Source organism: Ambystoma mexicanum, chromosome 8 (genome assembly GCF_040938575.1).
Source record: "Ambystoma mexicanum isolate Mex_15411 chromosome 8, UKY_AmexF1_1, whole genome shotgun sequence".
Classification (NCBI taxonomy): Eukaryota; Metazoa; Chordata; class Amphibia; order Caudata; family Ambystomatidae; genus Ambystoma; species Ambystoma mexicanum.
The window spans coordinates 1323718561-1323734769 of record NC_090929.1 but is presented as its reverse complement, the minus strand read 5'-3'; the positions used below and the strand labels follow the sequence as shown (position 1 = coordinate 1323734769).

Genomic DNA, 16209 nt, shown 5'->3' with positions numbered 1-16209 from the left:
AAGAAATGATGGTCCCTACCAGTCATTGGGGACACAGAGCAGATTTGATCCCAACACCATGATATATGGTAATCAGGATAGACCCCGATATGTGGATAGATTTACTGATAATGGAAATCAACATAGGGGCCAGTACCCACAATCTGAGAGACAGGACATGAGGCAAAACATGAACTACAATCCACGTCAGTACAATGATTCCCCACCAGGGGACTATAATCAAAGGATGGGTGCACCCCGCTCCCCTCCACAAATGAATCAAGAGTTCAGAAACCATCCCAACAGACATCAATCACCTGAGAGGTATCAGAATAGATCAAATAAGGGGGAAAACAACCAATATCGACCTAGGCCACAGAAAGAGGATTCTAGAGAGATGGAAAGGTTCCAGTGCCTTGAGGCCCAAGTGAAAATGTTAGCTGAGCAAATATGAAAGCTCTATACAGCACAAAAAAACCATCTAAAGAGGGGGCTGATGGCCCTAGCAATGACCGGGGGGCTTCTGAGAAGTGCTTATGACACCTGCAGTGCCAAAAAGACAGATTGCCCTGATGTAATTTTGCATAATGACTCTGAGATGCCTAATGATTTAAAAGTGAAAGCACCAATAAATGAACATGTAACAGAAAATGCAAATACTTCTAAAAAAGAGGTACGGTTTAACCTAGAACTAAATCAAACATTGAAGATTTGTGCAAATAAAAAAGTAACACCTGGAATTCCAAAAGAACAAAGAGACAGATTTAAGAAAAATGACTCATGCATGAGGAATACCAGTGAACAGGGAGTAAGTGGGGATGCTATAGCTCCTTCCCTGGGCAAGCAAAACAATGACCAAACACAGGTAGAAAAATGAAATACTCAAAAGGAGGGTACGGGTCAATCATCTGAAGAATTCTTTGAGCCATATATTTTTGAAGAGGCTGAAAGGGATGGTATCACACTAAATGATCACAAATGCACAGAATTAAACAATGACAAATTGCTGAATGATGTTGTTACACATGTTTAGTTGGAAGGTTGTAATGTGGTCTCTGATGTTACCCAGATGGATGGCCGAACAGTGGCCACACTCCAAAAAACCTCTGATCATGGAGAAATGAATAAAGTCTCTAACGCAGAAATGGGTAAAAAGGAGGGAAAAATGTCTCTCCATTTACCAATGTGCTTAGCCAAAAGTGAAAAAGGCCTGAGAAAAGTGAGCCCTGAAATCAGTAATAATTCACACTTCTTATGTGTATTAGAGGAAGTTGAGGACAGATATTATGCAGATATTATGCACCCATCACTGTAGAAGAAAAATGCCACACATTTGCTATGATTGACACTGGCGCACAGGCCACAATTATGTCCAAGGAGCTGCTAAAGAGTATCAATGAAGGGAGACACCCACAGAGTCAGATCACGGTGAAGGAAAATCAAGGTCCAGTGCATAACTTTAATGGGGAGGAGGTGCCCATCATAGGTGTAACTGAGGTTGACATAAAAATAGGAAAGCACATAATGAAACAAGAGGTATTGATCACATCTATTTGTGAAATTCCATTTTTGATGGTGACAGATTGCCTGAAAAGATTGTCTCCTCTCATAGATGGGGTGAATGGAGTGCTGTGGTCCTTAACCAAAAAACCATTGAGGCCTAAGAAACTAAAATCACAAAACAGCAACATAAATGAATGTCACACCGTTGCCAAAACAAATGATGCTGTGGAGGTATATCTCCAGAATAGTTGCATACCTAGTGTCACTGTTATATTAATGTGTCAAGACAAAATGCAGAGGGACAATGAAGGACTACCTGTACAAATCTACTTGGACCCAAGGAAAAATTGGCAGACTGCCATAGATGAGCACACATTACATTTTTATTTAAAAGAGAAAACAATCAAACAGAATATTGCTTCTAAAACAGATTCGGAAAAACACATTACCACATGGAAGATGAGCAACCATGGGTTCATGTTGGTATAAATGACTGTTTTAAAACAATAAAAGCCACTTTAGCGCTTGAACAGGAGAGGAGCTTCATTAATGACAAATTGTTGCAAAAAATAATGGAGAGGGAGGAAATCCCGAAATTTAGGATTAAAAACCAATATGTTTCTGGGTTGGACAGTCCAGACTTTGAAAACCGAATTGCAAGCAGATGCATGCTTAAAATTAGCACTGGGCAGAAAACAATTTACCATAATGTATGGATAGTGAGTGGAGCACAAAATTAATTTTACATGGGCAACAACATCATGCATAGAATGTGTATGGTGTCAGATTTCCTTAATCAAAAAATATGGTCACGCCTGGGTGGCCTGGCACCTGAATTTAAAGACAAAAGAAGGGCTTATCATTGTGCACAACTGGTTCCTTATGCAATCGAATTACAAATGAGGAAAGATACTATTATTCCTGCATTTACAAAACAGTTTGCAATAACACTGAAATGCAAAAATGGACAGCAGTTGAAAGACTCTGATGCATTTGTATGCCTGAATGAATCCATAAAACAGCAAGGCCTGGATTATGAATACATTCCATTGGTAGATATTGGTGAAGGATCTGTAAAAACTATGGTAAATAATAAAGGTTGTCAGGATATTCATTTATAGGAAAACTCCCCATTAGGAATGGCCATACAAAAATCACATTGTACGGCAGATTTAAATAACATGGTGATTGGAAATATCCCTGAAAACTATGTAGATGCCAAGGGTGAGCTGCCGGAACACCTGGACTCTCAGCCCAAAGGAATATTTAAAATTAATTCTGTGTATCCTTATGATTCAAATGAGACAGTGTGCTGCCATCAAGAGGATTGCATAATATTTAGTTTAAATGAAAATGAAACAGAAAATCAGCCCATTGAAGTGGAAGCTGATATGCCAAAATATTTAAAAGTGATAGCTTTACAAAAAGACACAGCCACACAGTTATAGGAAAGCACCGAGATTCCCTTATCAGAAGATTTTCCAGAATTTTCCAAAATGGTAGAAGAGCAGATCTCCTTAGCAGATGCGTGTGACAGCAATGAGGATAGAAACAATCTGAGGGAGATATTTATGGAGTTTAAGGATGTATTTGCAAAAGATGCTTATGATTGTGGTTACATGTGGCCACACTACCAGAAGGGTGTAGCAGAAGTCCAGTGTTTGTACGCCAGTATAGACTACCGCTGGCATGTTTAGAATCATTGGCAGAGATTATTAAAAATGTAGAATCGCGGGGGAATCATCAGGCCCATTCATAGCACATCCAATACACCTATTTTAGGTGTGTTAAAGCCAAATGGTCAATGGCGGCTATGTGCAGACTTGAGAGAGTTAAATAAAAGAGTACCAGTGTGCAGATGGCCATTGCCATTCATTGATCAGGGCTTAGCTCAGGTACATGGTTCAAAAGTGTTTACCACATTAGATCTCACCTCTGGATATTGGTGTGTGCCATTGGCAGAGGAGATACAGAATTTATTTTCCTTTACATTTGACAGGACTCAATACGCCTGGCTTAGAACGCCGTTCGGGTACATCAATAGTGGGAGTGAATTTGGCATATTTTTGAGAAAGGCCATGCCTGATGCAGCGGAAAGAGGAACCATAGTTTACGTGGATGATGTCTTGATAAAAAATGAAGGCCTGAAAAGCCATTTTGATGAAAATAGACATGTGCTTGGCCAATTGCAGAAAGCAGTCGCCAAAGTATCTTTGCAAAAAGCACAATGGTGCAAGAAAAAAGTGAACTTTCTAGGCCATGAAGTGACTGAACATGGGCTAAATCCACAAAAGAAGAAGATAGAGGCCATACAAAGATTAAAAGATCCTAAGAATGTGAAAGGAGTAAAAAGTTTGTTAGGAATGACAGGGTATAACAGAAAATTCATTGAAAATTATGCTGAAATCACTCAACCATTGACTAAACTGCTTAAACTGAATACTCCCTGGAAATGGGAAAAAGAGCAGTTTGAGGCAGTGGCTAAACTGAAGGAATGTCTGGTAAAGGCACCATGTTTAGCATATCCCATAAAAGGTAGGGATTTCTTTATAGAAATGTTTTTTTCTGAACATTGTATGTCAGCAGTGTTATCAGAAAAACATGATTTGAATCACAAAACAATTGCCTGTGCAAGTAAGGCATTTTCCCAAGTTGAAATGAAATTTAATGAATGTGAAAAGGCCCTATTAACCACTGTGTGGGCGCTACAACATTTCCGCCCCATTGTTCAGGGAGAAAAGGTGATTATTGAAACAAATCATCAACCTTTGCAGTTTTTAGAGAGTAAAAGAATTAGGTCAGGTAATCTAGCGCAGTACAGAATCACTTCATGGACGCTGGCATTACAAGGTTTTCCTGTAGAAGTGAGATATGGACAAAATAAAAAGAGCCCAATTGCTGAAGGGTTAGCTGACTTACATGACTGCGCAGCTGAACAAATATCAAATGAAATGGAAGTGGAACCTAATTGGCAGGAATTTGAACAATCACCACACAAAGCTTTTGATGAAAAAACATGCAAGGATTTGCCAACTGTATATGTGGATGGTTGTGCTTTTCACATTGAAAATGACAGTAATAAACAAATAGTGTCAGGAATAGGAAATGTCTGGTTGAAATGTGAAGGAGTCCCCAGTATAGGGATGAGGATTGGAGCTAGGAGCAGTCAAGTGGCGGAATTGCCAGCCATTTAAAAAGCAATTACTACTGCAGTTGATAGAAAGTTCAGTGAAATTGTTCTGGTGACTGATTCTGACTATGCACGGACGAGTTTTTTTGAATATTTACCTGGCTGGAAAGCAAGAGGAATGATTACATACAACAAAAAGCCACTTAAACATGGAAAAATGCTACAAGCCATAGACAAATTGGTGTCAGAGAATGATCTAACAATATACTGGAGAAAAATGTGTGGGCATTTAAAAACACCAGGAGAGGATAAGGAGGGAATTGATAAGGCAGACCACCTGGCTAAAATTGGGGCTGTGATGGGAGAATTGCTACCTATTGATGATTTACTGGGTGAAATACAGACTGATGCAGTAACACGTTCTAAAGCACCAAAGGAGGTAGATCAACCAGTGGTGCAATGGGGCTATGACACACCAGACCAAGATGGTGCTGCATAAAAAAAACATGCTACACATTTATCCTGTGCAGTAGTGCTGTACTCTGTGCTGTACTCTGTGCTGCAACACGCTAAATAACCTTACAGTGCAGCTAATATCATCTCCAGATTTGTTACTGTGTTTTGCCCTATGGGGAGAGTCTGACCCTGGATATTTGTGGCCTTCATGTTCTCCCCTTTACTTGCAATGCATCTGTTGCATGCATGTTATCATGCCTTAATCAGTAGGGACAGCTCCACAAGATACAGCAGGAGGGTTCATCCAGGTTGCGTGGTACTCTGAGTCTTGTCTGAGGTGCATGTAGGATTGTCATGTCCACAATGGGTCAAGTGGATGCACCTTTGCTTCCTTTCAGAGCAGGTGGCAGTCATGCCCACCTCCTTTGTGGTGGATGTTATTTTGGTGGTTTAATGTGCTATATTTGGCATTGCAGGTAGACCAAATGGCTGATTTTGCAGTGTTTTCTCTGTTATGGCATTTATTGGGTTTCAACATATCATTCCCATTTTTCTGGATGTGGTGTGGATGTCGAATTATTATGGTATGTAAGAAATGGGTAATGTGGTGTATAAAATGTCAAATTAATGGGGTTGCATAGTGGGTTGGGGGAACAGTATTATTGATGAGGCTTTTTAAGAAAGTTTTCTGGGGATGCTTAAGGCACATGGCCATTGAAACATTAGTAGAGTGGGGATGGACAGTGAAGGGAGGACATACATGCTGATATCATTTTGTTGATTAGCAGTACTAGTTATGTGTAGGTGAAAGGCAGGATAGTGGATTAGGCTATTGTGTTATTATGCTGAAATGGGTGGAATCAGCCGATGTAGTTAATTGTGCATTTTTTTTTGTTGACGATGGCTAAGGAGGAGTAATTCAGTAGTAGCTGTTAAATAGAGGCTTTTGAGGTGTGAAAACGGGAGTCAAGTGGAGCAACTAAGTGGCAGGGCATTATCTTACTGCTATGTTCATTTGTCACGTTATTTATGAATTGGGAACAAAACATAGATTAATTAATAGTTGGTTGGTATATGTAAGCAAAGATGTGTTACATATTATTTTGGAACATATCTATGAATGTGAATGATGAAATGTCATGTTGTTTCTAGTGAATGTTTCATCTATTTCAAGTTTGTTTGATATGATATGGCATTTATAACGCGCCTATACACAAGTGTTTCAAGGCGCGATGAGGCAAGGGAGGGGAACAAAGGGAGGATGGAAAACAATCTTACTAGGCCAAGTGTCATTCAAATCGCGCAAGTGTGTGGGAAGGGGCAGGGATAGTGCAGTACATGGGAAAAGATGATCTCAATAAATAAGTAAACTGTCAGCATGTGGCAAGTGCATGGGTAAGTGCGGGCATCAGGAGTCAAGGGCTGGTAGGGTGACTGTAGGGATACAGAAACAGTCCCCAAGTGCAGGGGTTGCCAGTTTGGCAGTGCAGGAGTGTGATGCAGGTGGGGGAAGGACCTGGGCCTGAGATCAGAGGGTATCCAGGTAGCCAGTGCAGTTCCGGTTACAGCCAGGAGGTCAGCAGAGAAGAGAGGAGAAAAAGCAGAACCAAAGAGAAAGGTTTTGAGGTGCTTCCGGAACCGGAGATGGCTCTCCTCAAGTTTAAAGGAGACAGGGAGGATGTTCCAGAGGGAGGCGCCAGCCAACGAAAGAGATCTACCACCAACTTGTTGCTTGGAGAAGCGACTGACCCTGAGGGAGTTGGAGGCGGATGAGCGAATAGAGCTTGAGAAGGAAGGTATTTAGGATGAGAGAGTTGAAGGTATTGAGGCCCCAGACCCCTGAAGGATGATGCAGAGGGTTTTGAACTTTATCCTCGCAGCCTGTGGTAGCCAGTGCAGAGATTTCAGTCCTGGAGAGATTCCATCCCTGGGCTTGAGGCCAAGCAGCTTAAGATAGAGGATGTTATAATAGTCCAGCCTAAAGAGAACAAGGGCTCTGGATACAGTGAGCTTGTGGGGGAAGGAGAGGAAAGGAAGAATACCTTGGAGGAGGTGCCGCTGGTAACTTCTTAGAGACATCAGAGTTGTGAGGAGAGAAGGAGAGTGTGGAGTCGAAGATGACCCCAAGGTTTTTAGCCTTTCAAGTGGGAGCAGGAGGAGTGCCAAGAGAGGCCGGCCAGAGAGCTACAGGGAAGGAGGAAGCGGGTGTGCCGATGAGAAGAATCTCACTCTTACTGGCATTAAGGCAGAGGTCATTGGCGGCACACCACTCCTGGATAGCAGACAGACAGTCAGAGATGAGGGAAGGAGAGGATGAGGCAGAGGGTAGCCTGAAAATGAGCTGGGTGTCACCCGCATAGCACTGGAAATTGGGGCAGAGAGCGGCAATGTGGTGGTCAAGGAGTGCCATGTATTGGTTGAAAAGCCAGGGAGAGAGGTTAGATCCCTCGGGGACATCACAGGTAGAGAAAAAGATAGCAGAGAGGAAAGATCCAAGCTGGACCTGGGAGGGTCGGTCAGAGAGGAAAGAAGTCAGCCACGCCATAGCCTGACCAGTGATACCTAGGTTATCATGGAGACGGTTGAGCAGGATGGCATGTTTGACCCTGTCAAAGGCAGAAGAGAGTTCAAGCAAGATGAGGACGCAAGGGGTGTTAGAGTCAAGGTTGGAGAACAGGTCTTCACAAATGTTCAGGAGAGCAGTTTCCATGCTTCTGGCAGCTCTGAAGCCAGACTGATGTCATGAAGGAAACCAACAGATTCAGTGTGGAGACTAGCTGGGAGATGGCCAGTTTCTCCAGGAGCTTGCCAAGGAAGGGAGTGATATAGATTGGGCGATAGTTAACCGGGCAGAAGGGGTCAGCAGAGGGTTTGTTAAGATGAGGGTGCACAAGGGAGTGCTTCAGGGGGGATGGGAAGACTGAAGGAAAGATTGCAGAAATCAGCCAGGGCAGGAGCCAGGGAGTCGATGTGGTCCTTGATAGTTTTGGCGGAAAAGGGGTGAACCTGTTTCGACAAGACTTTCATAGATCGGACTTGTTTAGAAACCTCGTCAGTGGAGAACAGGGGAAAGGCAGAGAAGGAGGGAGGAGAGGTGGCTGCAGAAGGGCCAGAGGAAGAGCAGGGTGTAGGGTGAGGGAGGGGATAGGAGGAGATGAGGACAAGATGTCCTGAGTTTTAGAGATGAAGTGAGAAGCCAGTGCCGTGCAGAGGGCCTGGGAAGGGACAGGAGCGGTAGAGACTGTGGCAGGATTGGCCAGTTCCTTGCAGATTTTAAAGAGTTCAGCCAAGTTGTTAGATGCCGCAGAGATGCAGGCTTGGATATGAGCTCTCTTCTTGGTTAGAACAGAGAGCCGATATTGCCTTTGGAGCAGGCGACAGGCCAGTTTGTCTGAGGATGTACATGAAGCACGCCATTTCCTCTCGGCCACCCTGCACTTGCATTTTAGGGTGACGAGGTCTGAGTCATACCAGGAGTTGCACTTGGCTTTGGGCTTCAGGAGTGCAGTCTTACCATGAGACTAGCCACTTCCATAGATGCCCCCTCCTGTGAAACATTAGCAGTGAAAATACCTCTCACTAACACTCAAACCCTCAACATCTATTTGATCTACCGCCCACCAGGCCCCATTGGTAACTTCGATGAAGACCTCAACTCTATCCTATCCAGCAACCTTAAAAGCTCCACTCAAGCACTCACCCTAGGTGACCTCAATTTGGGTTACAATGACCCGGAAGACCACCCTGCCAGCATTATAGCCAGCACTCTATCTGAATTAGGCTTCGTGCAAAGATGCACGTTACCAACACACTCGAAAGGCAGAACTCTTGACTGGGTGGCTGACCACAATTGCCTAGCGAATATTACAAACATCTCACCTTTAGCCTGGACTGACCACCATTTGATATCATTCATGCTCTCCACTGATAGACCACCACCCCCGCTGACTATCAAGGCCCCACCTACCCTTACCAGAAACAAGAAAAACATGACAGCAGAAAGGCTTATCCCTAATCTACTCCCCACTCTCAACACATTGCCAGACAACCTGAACCCTGAGTCCCTGGTTGAAGAATATAACAAGATTATGGCCACCGCGTTGGACTGCATCGCCCCACTCAAACTCAGATCCAGCAAACCAAAAACACACCTCAATAAATGTTATACACCATTCCATAAAAACCTAAGGAAGCAAAAAAGAAGTTGTGAGGCCATTTGGAAAAAATCCTCTTCAGACTCAAACAAACTCAAACTTTCCAAACTAGCTGCACTGTATAAAAAAGAAATATACCTGGCCAAACGTACTTCATTTGACTCCCGTATATCCCAAGCCAAATCCAACATGAAAGAACTCTTTACAATCCTCAAAGAAATAGAAACCCCCACAACACCCCCTGACAATTGCACCAAAGACAAAAGCTGGTGTGCAGACATTCAAAATGCCCTAGCAAATAAGATTGTGACCCTCCAAAGTAAAATATCCAGCAAAAGAGCTTCCCTGAATAACATTCCCAACTCAAAAATTCTCGACAACCCATGCACACCGACCTAGCCTGTTTCCAGTTCGCCAAAGTCAATATTTTGGAAGTGGAAAAAATCATCCTATCTCTGAAACCGTCCAATTGCCAGGGAGACCTGTGCCCTGCTCAGCTCATCAAAGATGCTGCCCGAGACCTCTCCCCTTTCATCACAAAATTGATCAATGCCTCCTTTGCCACTGGATCCATCCCTACTAACTTAAAACAATCCTGGGTACTCCCATTACTGAAAAAACTCACTCTCGACCCTACCATACCCACAAACTACCGACCTTTAACGACCGTTCCCTTTCTCCTAAAAATTCTGGACAAGGTTGCTTATGTACAAATACAGAAGCACCTAGAAGAACATAACCTCCTGGGATCTAGACAGTCTGGGTTCCGGCCCCAACATGGGACTGAAACCGCTCTCATTGACCTGAAAGCCCAGATCGATTCGATCAGAGACAATGGGCAAGCTGCCTTACTCCTACTCCTTGACCTATCTGCAACATTCGACCTGGTCGATCACTCTGTCCAATGCTCACACCTCCACACTGCAGCCTCATTTCTCAATGGAGGCCATCACATGGATCACATCCTTCCTCAACGGTAGGACCATGAGGGTCTTCTCTCCCACGGCTGCAGCAGACCCCATACCCATCACCTGCGGTGTCCCTCAGGGCTCCTGTGTCTCCCCCACACTATACAACATATTTACCAAGCCCCTTTTCGATGATTTGGATCATCTCGGTATCACATACACTAATTACACAGATGATACTCAGATCCTCCTTCCGCTTTCTGGAGATTATGGAAAGGATTTGGCCTTGTTGAATAGGGTGTACATCATCATCCAGGCATGGATGGCCACTCACGGACTATGCCTGAATGATGATAAAACAGAACACATCATCCTAGCACCACACTCAATATAAAGAAACTCGGCCCGGACTACAATTCCATCATGATTGACGGAAAAAACATTAAAGTTGGACAGGATGTCAAAACACTGGGATTCTATCTAGATTCCAATTTTTCCTTCAATAGACAAATGAGCTCCCTTGCATCCTCCACGGCCTATACATGCAAATTAATCTGCGCAGCTAAACCCTTCTTGTCGGATTCTAGTTGCCTGACACTCGCCAGAGCTCTTATTTTGTCTCGCCTTGACTACTGCAATGCCCTATATCTGGGATCTACTAAGGCCACCACCAGTAAATTGCAAACCCTTCAGAACAATGCTCTAAGAGCAGCTCTGGGCATTTCCAGAAGGGAACACATTACAAATCTCAGCCAACAGAACAATTGGCTAGCCACTAAAGATAACATTTTATTAAAAACGACATCACTCACTCACAAGTCTTTGAACAATGCCGCCCCAACTTACCTGATCAACAGATTCCACCAACAGTCCTCATTAAGACCCACCAGAACCGCATACAAAAACTGTCTATCTGTTCCTTACTACAAGCGGGCCACGATAGGGGGAAACAGCTTCCCAGTAAAAGCCACTTTGTTGTGGAATTCCTTGCCTCCTAACCTTAGAATTGACATGCCTTACTAGAATTTCTGCTCATTGGTAATCTCATAGTTGAAACTCAAGACCCACTAAGACTTTGAAGTGCCCAGCGCCACCCGCACAAACTGTAACCATGTATGTCTTCCTGCTTACCTGCCTGTGTGCCTCCTGCCTACCTGTATATAACTGCTTGCTGGCCTACTACTGATTTGTATATAACATTGTTGTACTTTATTCTTGTATTATGTATATTCTTGTATTGTAACTTAGTTTCAAAAATTCTTGTAAAGGCTGCGCCCTAATACCCCCGGGTACGCTCACGCATTATAAATAATAAAAACAAACAAACAAGGGGCAAGGATATCAAGTGTATCGGATATAGAAGAGTGGAGCTTGGAGAGGTCTGTGTCAGGGTGAGAGTCAGCCAAAGACGGAGGGGGATGAGAAGGTGGCAGCAAAGGCCTCAGCTGTCACACGCTTCATGGGTCCGATGACCGAGAAGGTGGGTGGCAGTGATGGAAGTGGCTTGGCCTGAGGGGTTTGGGGGGTGAGGTGAGAGGAGACAGTGATCACTCCAGGAGAGAGGAGTGGAGTGAGGAACAGAGAGAGGAAGGTCTGAGGAGATCAGAACATCCAGAGTGTGCCCTGCGGAGTGAGTCAGGCCAGAGGGGAGAATAGTGAGTGAGAGAGAGTCGCAGAGGTCGCGAAAGAGTACAGAGGAAGGACAGGAGGTATCCAAGTGGATGTTGAAGTCCTCAAGAATGAGGAGTTGAGTAGTTGAGGCCAGGAGTGAGGAAGAGAAGTCTGCCCACTCAGAGAGGAAGGAGGAGATATGTCCAGGTGACCGATAGATAGTAGCCACAGTAAGGGAATGGTTAGGCGAGAGAGAGAGCATGCAGACGAGGCATTCAAAAGAGTAGGCCTGCATAGGACTGACAGAGGCAGGAATCCACTCGGGGAAGATCAGGGATACACCCCCTCCAGAGTGGTTGGACCTGGGTGTGGAGAGGATCTTGAAGCCATCCGGTAGGAGCGTGTCAAAGCTAGTGATAGAGCTGGCCGTGAACCATGTCTCAGTGAGACAGAGGACATCAAGGTCAAGTTCTTCAAGAAGGCGGCAGATATCAGAGGAATGTTTGACAGCACAGCAAGACTTTAGAGTGGCAATATGGAGAAGGTTGCTATCCTTGAATGACTTCCGGGGTGGGGTACAAATCAGAGGTATGCCCTTCGGAGTTGTAGAAGGGCATACTATACCCTTCTACGAATAACCATTACATTTCGGCTGATGGGCAGACACAGGCTTTAATGCTCTGCAGCTATGAGTGAGTGTCTTCTTTCACTTGGCCCTACAAATCCTGGGTTGGCGGGCCGGTATACTCCATCTCCAGCTCTTAGCCTGGGCTTGAAAGTTATATTTTATATTGAAAATATAAAGAAACACAATGTGTAAACTTAATCATTTCAATAACTTCTTTTGTACAGCTTTTTTTGTAAGATGCCATCAATAAAACAACAACAATGAGATATAAGAAAGGTTTGTCATTATCTTTTTTTTAAAGTAGTGTTTTTAAATCTGTAGATACACATCCTCTAGACCATTCCTAGTGTTGAGGATAGTTTTAAAAATGTTGAAGATTTTTTTCAAATGTGTTAGTAGCTAGTAGCTAGTAAAAAAATAAAGATTTTTAGAAAGAAAGGTAGAAAATGTGCTATCAATATAAAACCGAGGAATAAAGATATTTATAGGAAAATGAATCACTCCCAAGTTTATACAAATCAAAATCTAGATATGTGGTAAAATACTTCTTGCAAAAGAAAAAAGTAGAAGTAATCATGGAGAAAGCTTTTGATATGAAAAGAAAATTGTTAATTTTTATATATAAATAATCTTAAGAAATTACTTAAGGTGACTACACCATTCTATACAAATATAGAAACAGTTCATGTGCTTACACATGACAACTTTTATGAAGTCTTTGCACACCAATGATATTGTTCACAGACTGATCAAAATGCTACAAAAAATCGATGACTGTGAATTTCATGAAAAAACAAAGGACTTTTGGGTCACTCTATAGCTTGTCTTGATAAATGTAGATATAAGAGTCAGTTTCATCATACAGATGCTGGCTGCACATCATACTAAAATGAGATCCCTTCTAGTTAAACTGTATGAGTGAAAAACAACACGTATGTCTCTTGCAGTTTTAAATGAAATACATTTGAATGGAATTGGAACTGTAGACAGTTTTGTTTCTCCAATGCATATGATAAATATGAGGCGTTTAAAAGAGTATGGGTACATAGATGAAACACTTACAGGAAGTGGAAATGATGATTCTATACTCTCAAAGGAAACAATTTTTCAACAGTATAAAAGAAGTATTGCAATGTTTCAGTTGTCTTTTACTGAAAGACCTGACAATGTTTGTGTATCATGTTGATACACTTTTTAGTCTCAAGTGCAACTAGTGTATGCTGAGAACAAAATGAAACACACTGTAGAAGATGTTTAGAAAGAACGTTATCTTTATTTGTTTGAAGTAGAACTATTTGGGGCACTTTATGTTTGTAGACATGTTTTGGAATATATAATCATGCACATATTCCACCAAGAATGGTCTTCAATGGTATGTAAGTGCCCAATAGTCCTGTGTGCTTCAAAAATTGAACATGTTTTAGGTGATTGCATTGTAAACTGGTCATCCTTTCCAGGTCATTGTTAGATTGCAAACAAAGATGTCAAATATGCCTAAGAAATCATTAGTGCAAGGCGTGGGAGGCAAAGTTGTGAATGTAACCCTGAATTTGGAAGAAAATGTTAATACTCTAGGAATGAAGCGTGACATTGCAAATGATTTGTTTTTTTTTAGTAAATGGTGTTGCCACTAAAGAGATGAGCATTTAGCAACAGCTTATCGATATTGGAAAAGTGAAAAACGCACTGGGCTTTCTATTGGAGCACATTGATTTATACAAAGGCAGTGTGTCTGTACCAGACTTGTCTATGGTTGATGTTGAGTCAACAAACAAAAGCAGCAAAGGTCAGTTTCAGCGTCTATCTGTTGCAGAAGGGAATAGTTTGAATGAACATTACACTATTCATCCTCTACTCTCACGTGAAGTCGTGGGCGACTGTTTAGAATTGTATCAGATGAAAGCAACGAAAGGTGCACCAATAAGTATCTTGGAAAAAACATTAGAAGCCGTTGTTTCCCTATGATTTTTCAAGCCGGTACCGGAGGGAGATTGGATGAACGGAGCTGTAGCTTATGTGAGAGTGATGCATGTGTTTCAGTTTTTACACAAACATCATGTACCTAATTTCGTCATAGTTGTCATGGGTCCCCGCCATACCTCTTTAGTTAACGTCTTTAGGTTAAAACCCCCCCAGGAGTCAGAAGATTGAGGAAGGCAGGTTGGTGGCCCTTGATGGAAATGACACTATCAGTATTGTAATTTTCCTTGAAGCTCGGTCCCCATAGCAGGGGAACAGCGATTGTAAACTGAAATGTAGCCGTGTTCTTGAAATTCAAGACACCACCCTACAAGATTCACATTTTACAATTATTAATACATCTAATGTTGATGACCAGTGTAGCGAGGGACTCAGTGAAATAATTAAATTGTGAGGTACCAGGAGTTGGGGCCTTTTTGATTATAACTTGTTTATATTGTTGAAAATTATGAAGGTTGGTCTTCAGCCGAAATTCCAGATAGAATCTATGTTAACAATGATAGACTTAATCAAACTGGGTTTATAGTACCAGTCATAGTGTTGGAGAAAAATGGTTAATGCATTTGGGCTTGCTAATACTTACCTAGAGATCAGCCTGGTGGTACTTACCTAGAGATCAGCCAGGGAAGGATCTTTTTAAATTAGGTTTGGTCCCAACATAAGCCAGAAGGTCTATGCTTAACTAGCATTTTTATAAAAAGATCAAATAGAAAATGTGATGTTCAAATCTTGCCTGATTCTCATGAAAATACTCAATTAAATCAAGTAATAATGGAGTATGATTTTTAAAGTTTGCTTTGAACACACATGTTATGATGGATAGTAAGCATTTGCTGTTTTTCTGAACAAGCTCCCGTTAAGGGAGAATGCATCACATCAATTCTGAATGCCTTACTGAATTTTTTATAATTTTTCTTTTATAAAGCGCTTAATATTGGAGAGCAGTTTCTAAGTGCAAGACTGGGTTTCGAACCTGTGTTGCTATGCGCTGTCCTGTTTCCAAAACAAGCACATTGGCCCTGAGCTATTCTCCCAGCCCATAAGTAATAGAATGTTCTGAAGAACAAAACATAAGGTACACACTTATAAAAGTACATACATTACAAAAATATTGCCTTATGCTAAGTAAAAAAATCTATATAATAATTTGTTTTTTGACAGAATAAGGTAAAGACTGCTATCCATTGCATGCTATCACTTAAAGTAACACAAAATCATTCATTCAAATGTGTAAGAATATAAATATGCGCTAGTTAAATCCTGGGTTCAACAATTACAAATTAAAAAAAAAGGCTGCTCGGTAGGAGTTCCGGATAACAGAATAAGGACAAGGTTATGCATTGTAAAACGTAAAAGGGTGATGTTGTTATAGGATAAAAACATTGATGTTTCTCATTAAGAAATATTCTATATTTAACTAACTGAAAGGTTGATTTAATTAGAACTTCAATGAACGGTACTGATTAGAAATAGAACAATATCCAGAAACAATAGAAACATTATTTATAGTAGATATTAAATGTTGGATGGAGGAGGCATCTGATGATTGGCTCTATTGTTAATCCTACTATAACACAAATTGATGTTCCTTCTCTGTTTAACTTGTTTATAAATATATAACTTTTCAAAATATTACATGCAATTAGAAGAATACAACTAATCTTTTGCATAATACTTGGTGGAACTCTATTAATTCCATCCACCGAATGGAAAAATATCATGCTTCTTCATTTGACTATTTACATAAATTTAACAGAAAATGAAATATGTTCATACTTTATCTCAACACTCATGATTAACTAATTTCAACCTTTGTATCAATACCTTACTCTTACCTAATTCTACCAATTCACTGTATCC

The 16209-nt window shown here is 41.7% G+C and overlaps 1 protein-coding gene across 1 annotated transcript in view; it reads right to left on the bottom strand.

The window, feature by feature from the left end:
• Positions 1-16209, bottom strand: part of TCERG1L (transcription elongation regulator 1 like) — a 1760733-nt gene that overhangs the window by 636494 nt on the left and 1108030 nt on the right. The gene's annotated exons all lie outside the window — the stretch shown is intronic.